The sequence below is a fragment of the Galeopterus variegatus genome, unplaced genomic scaffold, assembly GCF_000696425.1.
Source record: "Galeopterus variegatus unplaced genomic scaffold, G_variegatus-3.0.2 Scaffold3231, whole genome shotgun sequence".
In the NCBI taxonomy this organism is placed as follows: domain Eukaryota; kingdom Metazoa; phylum Chordata; class Mammalia; order Dermoptera; family Cynocephalidae; genus Galeopterus; species Galeopterus variegatus.
Window position 1 is genome coordinate 55,131 of NW_007729342.1, and position 8,511 is coordinate 63,641.

Below are 8,511 nucleotides of genomic sequence, written 5' to 3' on the forward strand. Positions count from 1 at the left end.
TTCCTTTAAGTGAAAAGGTGAAAGTTATCAATTTAGTAGAGGAAAAAAATAATTATATGCTGAGGTCACTAAGATCTATGGTAAGAACAAATCTTTTATCCGTGAAATTGTCAAGGAGGAAAAAGAAATGTGTACCTAGTATATATATGGTTTGGTACTACCCATGGTTTCAAGTATCCACTGGGGGTCTTGAAAGGTATCCCCCGCTGATAAGGGGGGACTAGTAGCTAATTACAACTTTAATAATAAATGTGCAGTGCCATATGGACGTGCCGCCTCTCCAAGTGATGAGTCCCCCTCACTAAAAGGGTTCAAACAGTGAGAGCATGACTGCCTGGTGGCATGCTGTAAAGGGCTTTGTTACTGAGTGTGAAGCCTGAGTGATACCCACAGTACCGTGTAACGCTCAGATTTCAAGATTCCATGCATTTAAATGTATCTGCTGTTTAAAAAAAAAAAAAAAAAGTGATTTTACCAAGCCATACCTCCAGCTCTATGCCATCAATGTCTTTGATTCAACAATTATGTAGGAAAGGCAAAAAACAATCAAAAACTTGATCTTAAACTACAAACTAAATGAGTGTTTTGTTTCTCTTTCTTCAAACAGATTATTTCACTAGCTACCACTTTCTTATAATAAACAAATCAGAATATTCCATTAAGTCATTTTCAACTCAAAATAACATTCAATGTTGCCACCTAAGGAAATATCAAAGGTTATTTATACAGAGAAATAGAAATAAAATATGAAAGTACAATTACGGCCAGCCATAGTTCTAGAGGCACAGTTTTCCAAAATTATGCTTAAAGATCCACAACTGATGATTTTTAAAGATCTGGGTATTTAATTACACCCAGAATACCACAGATTGAATCGTCAGACTTTTAATGGTTAAACTGGGTTAAAATTAGGAATGATAGGAAAGCTTGATCTAAAATTTAAAAACCAGCAACCTCAGAAAGCTAGGGACTAGGTCTTGTTAGCGTTATTGGAGTTAATGATTCCAGGAGGACAAAACATAACCATGACTAAATTAAACTTGATGTTTCTTGCTGACTAAACTCTGCATGTTTCAGTTTAAAATGTGTGTTTCTTATCTAGCAAAACATCTGCTTTTTGATGCTAAAAGAGGGATCCTGAGGGAAGTAGTGATCTTTCCCAAGGCAACTTGATTAATAGTAGGCTTCCAAATTTTAGCTAAAAGACATTCTGATGAGACCAGCTGTACTAATTGTTACCACAAATAACCTTCATATATATTTCTTTTCTCCCCAGAATTTTAGACAGTGGGACTCTGAAATGTACTCTTTTTCTTCTCCATAGCTCCTGCTCCTCTAGCTATAGTTGGTGGTGTTTAATGAACACCACACACCTGGTCATCCTGCTGCAAAACATTCCTGCTCACTGGTCCCTGGGAGTTTGGGAATATAAAGTACCTGAATGTGGAGAAATAATAAACAAATGGACATCATGTGTAAAACAAGAACTAAAACATTTACTCCAAGGAGTTAATTTACTGCAATAAAGTAGAAATGCAAGAATAAAACTATCCTCAAATACACAGAGGTGGGCAACTGAGAGCTGGGCAAGACATAAAAATTATTACTAAGGGTCAATAATCTTTATGCAAGGTGAGTAGAAGATACTTCAAGGACAAATCAAGGTTGTTTGTTTGATTTTTAGATATTAAAATCTTAATAAAATATTTATCAAGGAAGTCAATTTAAACCATTCCATGGTCCTTATTTGTGAAACTGTCCATGGGGTCATAGTGCTTATTAGACATTTCTTACTTCTCTTCCATATTTGGTGTTCTCTTACCATTGATCTCAGGTGCTCAGATTTCTGTGTCTAGTGAGTTTTCTCTAATCCTCCTCCCTAAGGTATCTATGTCCTGGATGGTCTTAGTTTTTATAGGTTGAGTGTAGTATAGTAGGTATTATTGGTTGCCTATATGGTAGGCAGTGCCATCTTTCCTCCTGAAAAACCTTGAATCAGAAAAGTTTTTATCACCAGTGGAATATCTTTAATCTACTCTAGCTCAAAGCAAGGTTTTTAAAATTAAGTGGAGCTGATGGTGGCTTGGAAACAAACAAAATAAGTCCTGACAGCACATTAGAGGAGGTGAGAGCAGAAAACAGGGAAATGAAAGGGAGGAGGGAAAGAAATGGGGAAAAAAAAAAAGGAAAAAAAGAAAACAGAAACTCTGCTGAATTAGGAATTCGTGTTTCTGACTCCTCCCGGTCCTGTAATCTTGAGCAGTTCTCATCACAATCATTATGAGAGCTGGAATATACACAGTGCTTACCATGAGCTCAGCCCTTCATACAGCTTATCTCCTTTAATCTTCAGAGCAATTTTAAAAACAAGGTCCTATTACCCCACTCTGGATGGAGAAACAAATTCAGAAAACTTAAATAATCAGCTCAAGGTTTTACAACTAGTAGATATTAGAATCAGGTGTTTTCCCTGGTTTGACAGCATGTGCATGATTTGAAAGCACCCACCCTTTCCACAATGGTGGGATACCTCCTAAATGTAACCTCTCAGAACCTCAGTCTCTTCATCTACAAAGGGCTTTCTTTCTGAAGTCACATGAGGATGTCATTAATTGTCTTTTGTCACAATAACTCAATGACATGAAACAACTCTTATTTATTTCCCCTGGTTCTATGGCTAGGCAATCTGCTGATCTTGGCTAAACTTGATGGGGCAATTCTAATGGTCTGAACATGTGTCTGGTGGTCAGCTGGATGTTGGCTGGTCTAGGATGGCTTCGCTGGGGTGATTGGCTCTGCTCCATGTGGCCTCTCATTTCTAGTAGGTTTGTTCCCCTACAAAGGCAGGACTCTGAAGAGAGGGAAGCATGCAAGTCCTCTTGGGTCCTAGGGTCAGAACTGGCACATCTCCCACACTATCATCTCGTAGTTAAAATAAGTCACAGGCCAGACTGAAGGGCTAGGTAAATAGACTCCAAAGTCACATTACAACTGGCATGTATAGAGGAAACAGTGAAGAACTAGGGCCATTTTGCAATCACTCTACCATACCATGTATGAAAATATGATTCATAAGCTGTAAACTGACACACCACTGGATCCCTGACCAAATCTACTCTTACTGAAAAACACCAGCACTGCCACCAATCCAAGGCCAGTTTGTTTTCACAGCTGTCATCTCTTCTAGCTGAGCTTGTAGAAAACAGCTATGCAGGGCTGGCCGTGGCTCACTCGGGAGAGTGTGGTGCTGATAACACCACGGCCCTGGGTTCGGATCCCATGTAGGGATGGCCAGTTAGCTCACTGGGTGAGCATGGTGCTGACAACACCAAGTCAAGGGTTAAGATCCCCTTACCGGTCATCTTTTAAAAAAAAGAAAGAAAGAAAGAAAAGAAAACAGCTATGCAATGAGACAAAGCCATGTAATGAGGGTCAGCGTATCAGTCTTTTCTTATGCAGTCTGAATTCACATGAAATTTTTCCTCTATGCACCTACCCTGAGACTCAATCCACATTTCTATTAAATCAGAAATTCTTCCAGAATTAAAAATCAAGAAAAATTTCCATATTTAGTATCATTGAATCTCAGCCTTTCTGAAATTGTATATTCCATCACTTTTTGTTATTAGGGTATCATGCTTTCTTCCTAAAGCAAAATCCCAAATGCTAAATCCCAAATTCATAGTTTAAAATGCTTTAAAGTCACACTCTATAGGTCCCTAAGAGACATATCCTGAGAGGGCATCAAACCAGCATTGGATTCACAGCAAGCCATGAAATTTAATGTGATCTGGACAAAAAGCTGCTGTAACCAGAACTCCAGAGATTATCTTTTCTGTCTCAGAAATATCTACCTATATTTTTTAAGTCCCCCGTGAATCACATCCAGATGAGCCTGCAAAAATACATCGACCCTTATCACGATGTCACATAACCTCTTTGGGCCAATTGTTTTCAATCCTGGCTGGCTGTACACTAGAATCCCCTGGGGAGCTTTTAAAAATCCCCAAGTCACACCCCAGGATAATTCAATCAGAATCACTAGGGATGAGACACGGCATCAGCATTTTTTCAAGCTCCCCAAATGATACTCTGCCTTTAAACAGAAGGCTTTACACTAGATTCCAATTTGTGCTAGATTACAACTCCACTTCTCTCTTTGAATTGCTTAACAAAATATCTTGGCTATTTTTCATTCAATTCTTTTGAAGCAGCGTATAGTAGTAAGAACCTTCAGAGTCAGAGCAGTAGTTAAATCCCTGATGGGTTACTTATTAGATATATATCTTGGAGCAAGTTATTTAAGCTACTTTTAGCCTCTCTGGGCCTTAATTTCCTCCTAAGGCAAATACTGTAATAATTCCTACCACATAGGATATTATAAAGAGTAAGTGAGATAAAGTATATTAAATGTCCCATAGTAAACAATCAATAAATATCTATTTCTTTTTCCCTAAGGATTCTTGATCAAGCTGTTCAGCATCCTCAGGTGGCCTGCTGTTGGCTGCTGAAGCAAAAGGAAGGAAGGATGCTCAATCTGTATTACATAGGTCTGTACATGGTGATGGAGCCCAGTTGCCTGCTTTCATATGCATCAGAAAATCCTGCTGCTAATTCCCTTGGGGTAAAATAGTAACATATACCTGCTTGCTGGAGCACACCCCACAGGGGTCTAAATGTCATTTGCTCTTTGTTTAAACACATCGTTGATGAGGTCTTTATTTTTTTTCTTCATCAGCTCAACAGGCCTGAGGCAGATCAGGAATGGGGGAAAGGTCACATACAGAAGCACACCAAGGATGCAGCTAGCCTCCCTCTGCACCAGAGCGGCCCACCACAAAAGCAAAGAACCAGAAACGAGTGCAGAGTAAGGCAATGTCACCAGAACAGCTACACAGCAGCAAAATCCTATCTGGAAAGTGTAATTATCTTCTTGGCTAATCATAAGTCTCTTGGACAGGTCTTGCAAATATACTTCTGCACAAAGGAATATCATTAAATTGCTGTCATTTTTTAAGCAGCTTGGCGCCACAGAGAGCAAATGAGCCTTTTTGGGGGTCTGTACATTGGAAACAAATAAGGGACGAATTTAGATTGTCCTAAAATACATTTTTAAGTCACAAAAAATGCTGTTGCCTTGGTTCTGATTCATTTTCTAATTACAGAAAATCTTTATAAATTAAAGTTAATTGTACAGGAGCAAAGCAGAATTGTAAAAGTATTGGTGACTAATTGTATGTAACCAAATGCCGTACATTTAAATAGGAATTCCAAAATGACCAGTCTCTGTGGAAATCTGTCTGCCCTCAGTAGTCCCTCACCCCAAAAGTTAGGACAGGTCATGGCTGCCCCCATCCTCAACCTGATTCAGATAAGCTGTCATCAATTCTAGCATGACAAAGCTGCACCCCACTGCAGTGATTAATTATGTGGTGGCACTTACAACTTTTCTAGTCTTCTTTCTATTTTTCATTAAGGTGGAGGATTTCTTTTGACTAATATATTTAGGTTCCATGGCAGAGGGAATACCTAGCCAATAGTTAAACCTGTGCAAAATGGGATCGTTTTGATCAAAAATAGTTGTTAGTGAACGGTGTCTCTCATTGATCTTTTATCTTAGTGAAACTGGTACATATCACTACTTATATATTTATAAGTTTGTTTATATTTATATGTTTATTGAATATCTCCACCTTCTTAGAGATCTGCAAACTATGACCAATGGATCAAGTCAGGCCCATGACCTGTTTTGGTAAACAAAGTCTTTACTGACGTAGTCACACAGCTGATTTACATATTGCTTTAGCTTCCCACTGCCAGGGTGGAGTTAAGCAGTCATGAAAGACTCGTCTACAAAGCCAAAAATATTTGCTGTCTGGCTCTTTACAGAAATAGTTTGCCAATCCCTGTTCCAGGCTTTATAAGAACAGATATTTTGCTACAATTCAGTGACCAGCACATACTCAAGGTCTGATAAACATTCACTGCATAGTTTTGTTAAATAAGCTAGCCATCTCAGCTACAAAGCTACTTTTCTGAGGCAAGTCTTCAGAAAAAGGAAAAGCAGATGTTTGCGCCATATTTACAGATAAGTAAAGCTGAAAAGAGCCTAAAGATGAACAAACCCCTAATTTTTCAGCTGAGGAAACTGAGGCCCAGAAAGCTGAAGTGATCCTCCCAAGGTTAGCCCAAGGAGAGAAGAGAATTAATCCAGCAGCAGATTTGTTTTCTCTTTAATTTCTGTGAAGTCAGCCTGGTCCCGAGAGGGCCAAGGGTATGAACACAACATGCATGAAATAATAATCACACTTGTTTGGAACTTTCAATTCTGACTTATTCCCTGAAGTTCTTTAAATGCTCACCACTCCAAAACATTTTCATAAATTTGATTAGAGAATGATATGCATGCATTACAGAACACAAAGTACAACTTTAAAACAAACTTTGTTAATTAAAAAGACACCCAGAGAAATTTCCAGTGCACACTGAATAATTACTCCATCTACCACCTATTTGTTTTGACAAAAATTTCCCCAGATCTCATATCCCAAACAAGGTACTGGTTTGAATTTTAAGACACCCACTTATTCCCCAAAGTGCAAGACAGAGAATAATTAAATTCTTCCAAGTCACACTGAAAAGTACATAAGGATTGCCCCCACACAGCTCAGTATTGGCCAAGAAAGAAATGCTGAATGGTTTGTTATCTCTAATGTACTAAGGCCATTTCTCTTATATTATCATTTATTTTTCCTCAAAAAGTTCTTTGTAATTCAGTCTCATATAGAAGAGACAGAGACAGAAATAAATCAGGGAACAGATGCAATTTTGGACTGCAAGGACTAAAACTCACAGCTGCAGTTTGTTTTACTCATTTAACAACCACCAGTTAGGCCCCTGGTCTGTGCCAGGCACTGTGATGGGCACTGGGAGAAATGAAGAGGCACTAGACACTGTATCAGTCCATTTTTGTTGCTGATAAAATAATTCCAAGAACTATGTAATTTATAAAGAAATGAAATTTATTTCTTAAACTTTCAGAGTCTGGGAAGTCCGGGGGGTGCATCTGGTGAGGGCCTTTGTGAGGGGAGAAGGAGGCACTGACGAGAGCAAATTCTAAGCACTTAATCCTCAGACCAACCCTAAGAGGTGGATGCTATTGTTACCCCATTTGACAGACAAGACAACCAAGGTACAGATTTAGTCTTAAAACTGCACAGCTGGTAACTGACAGAGCCAGGATGTGAACCACTATTCAGTGCTGCTCCCCGAGGAGTTCAGAGGTTGGTGCAGAGGTGACCTTTGAGGAGGAAGCAGAAACGGGACAAAATTGAAGAATTAATAAAAATCAGAGGGTGACATTGAGGAAGGCATTGGTGAAGCACAGAGAAGCCATGAAGGAGAAGATCCTCTCTGGAGCTCAGAAGGCATGTTGAGGACACAGGGAAACATGATGGGAAATATGAGGCCATGTCTCTCGCTAGGTAGAGTGGCATCCGGTTGGTGGGGGCCAGCTCATATCAGCAGGGACAAAGCAACCCCTTGTTTATCCCAGCTTGGCATTTGGTCTGTGTTCATGCCTGGTTCATGCCTTGGACACATGGGGGGAAAAAAGATACATGAGGCCAGATTCAGAGCACTTTGAATAGGAAAAAGAGGAGGCTGGCTTTTAGTTTCATTCTCGGATGTTTTGCTGTTTCATTTAAACCTCTCAAATTTGCTCCTTGTCCCCAAGTTCTCTCTTATTTAAGGCACTTTGGGTTGCAAGTATGTCATATAAATCTCTTCAAATACGCATATGCAAAAGAAAAATGCTGGGAGAGGGGAACTCAATTGGGAAAATCCAAGGTCAGGAAGAGCAGCTGAGCCTCACAAGGGCCTTGAACTCAAGGCTCTGTGTCAACAGATAAAGCCCCCAGTGAACTTCCAGTTGGCAACGTTAATGTAACCTGTTGTCTCTAAGACAGTAAGACCTAGGAAAGCTCTTTACCTGTGTGTATATCTTGTCTCTCCATCTACACGAGTCATACCTGCCAACTTCTTTGACTGTGAACCACAGTAAGAAATACATTTTGCATCGTGACCTAGTCTACACACATGTACAATCAGAAGCAGCATATTATCCACTGTGGTACACCGCCTCGGAGCTCTACTCAAAAAATACTTGTAAGATGACTGCTTGCTCTGTTAATTGGTGTCTATACTGACTTCCTAGCCTCTTAAAATAAAATAATCATAAAAATTTCAGAGAAAATAAGCTGTAGAGATTACCTTGACCAGTGACTTTCAACATGTTTTTAGCATGTGACCTGTTTGTTTTTTGGTGGCTGGCCAATGCAGGAATTGAACCCTGGACCTTGGGTTTATCAGCATCATGCTCTAACTGACTGCACTAACAGGCCAACGCCCCAAATGAAATCTTTTTTTTTTTTCCTTTTTGTCTTTTTTCGTGTCCGGCAACGGACTGCAACCCTCAGTGTCGCGCCCGCACCGGACCGGGACTGGCAACGG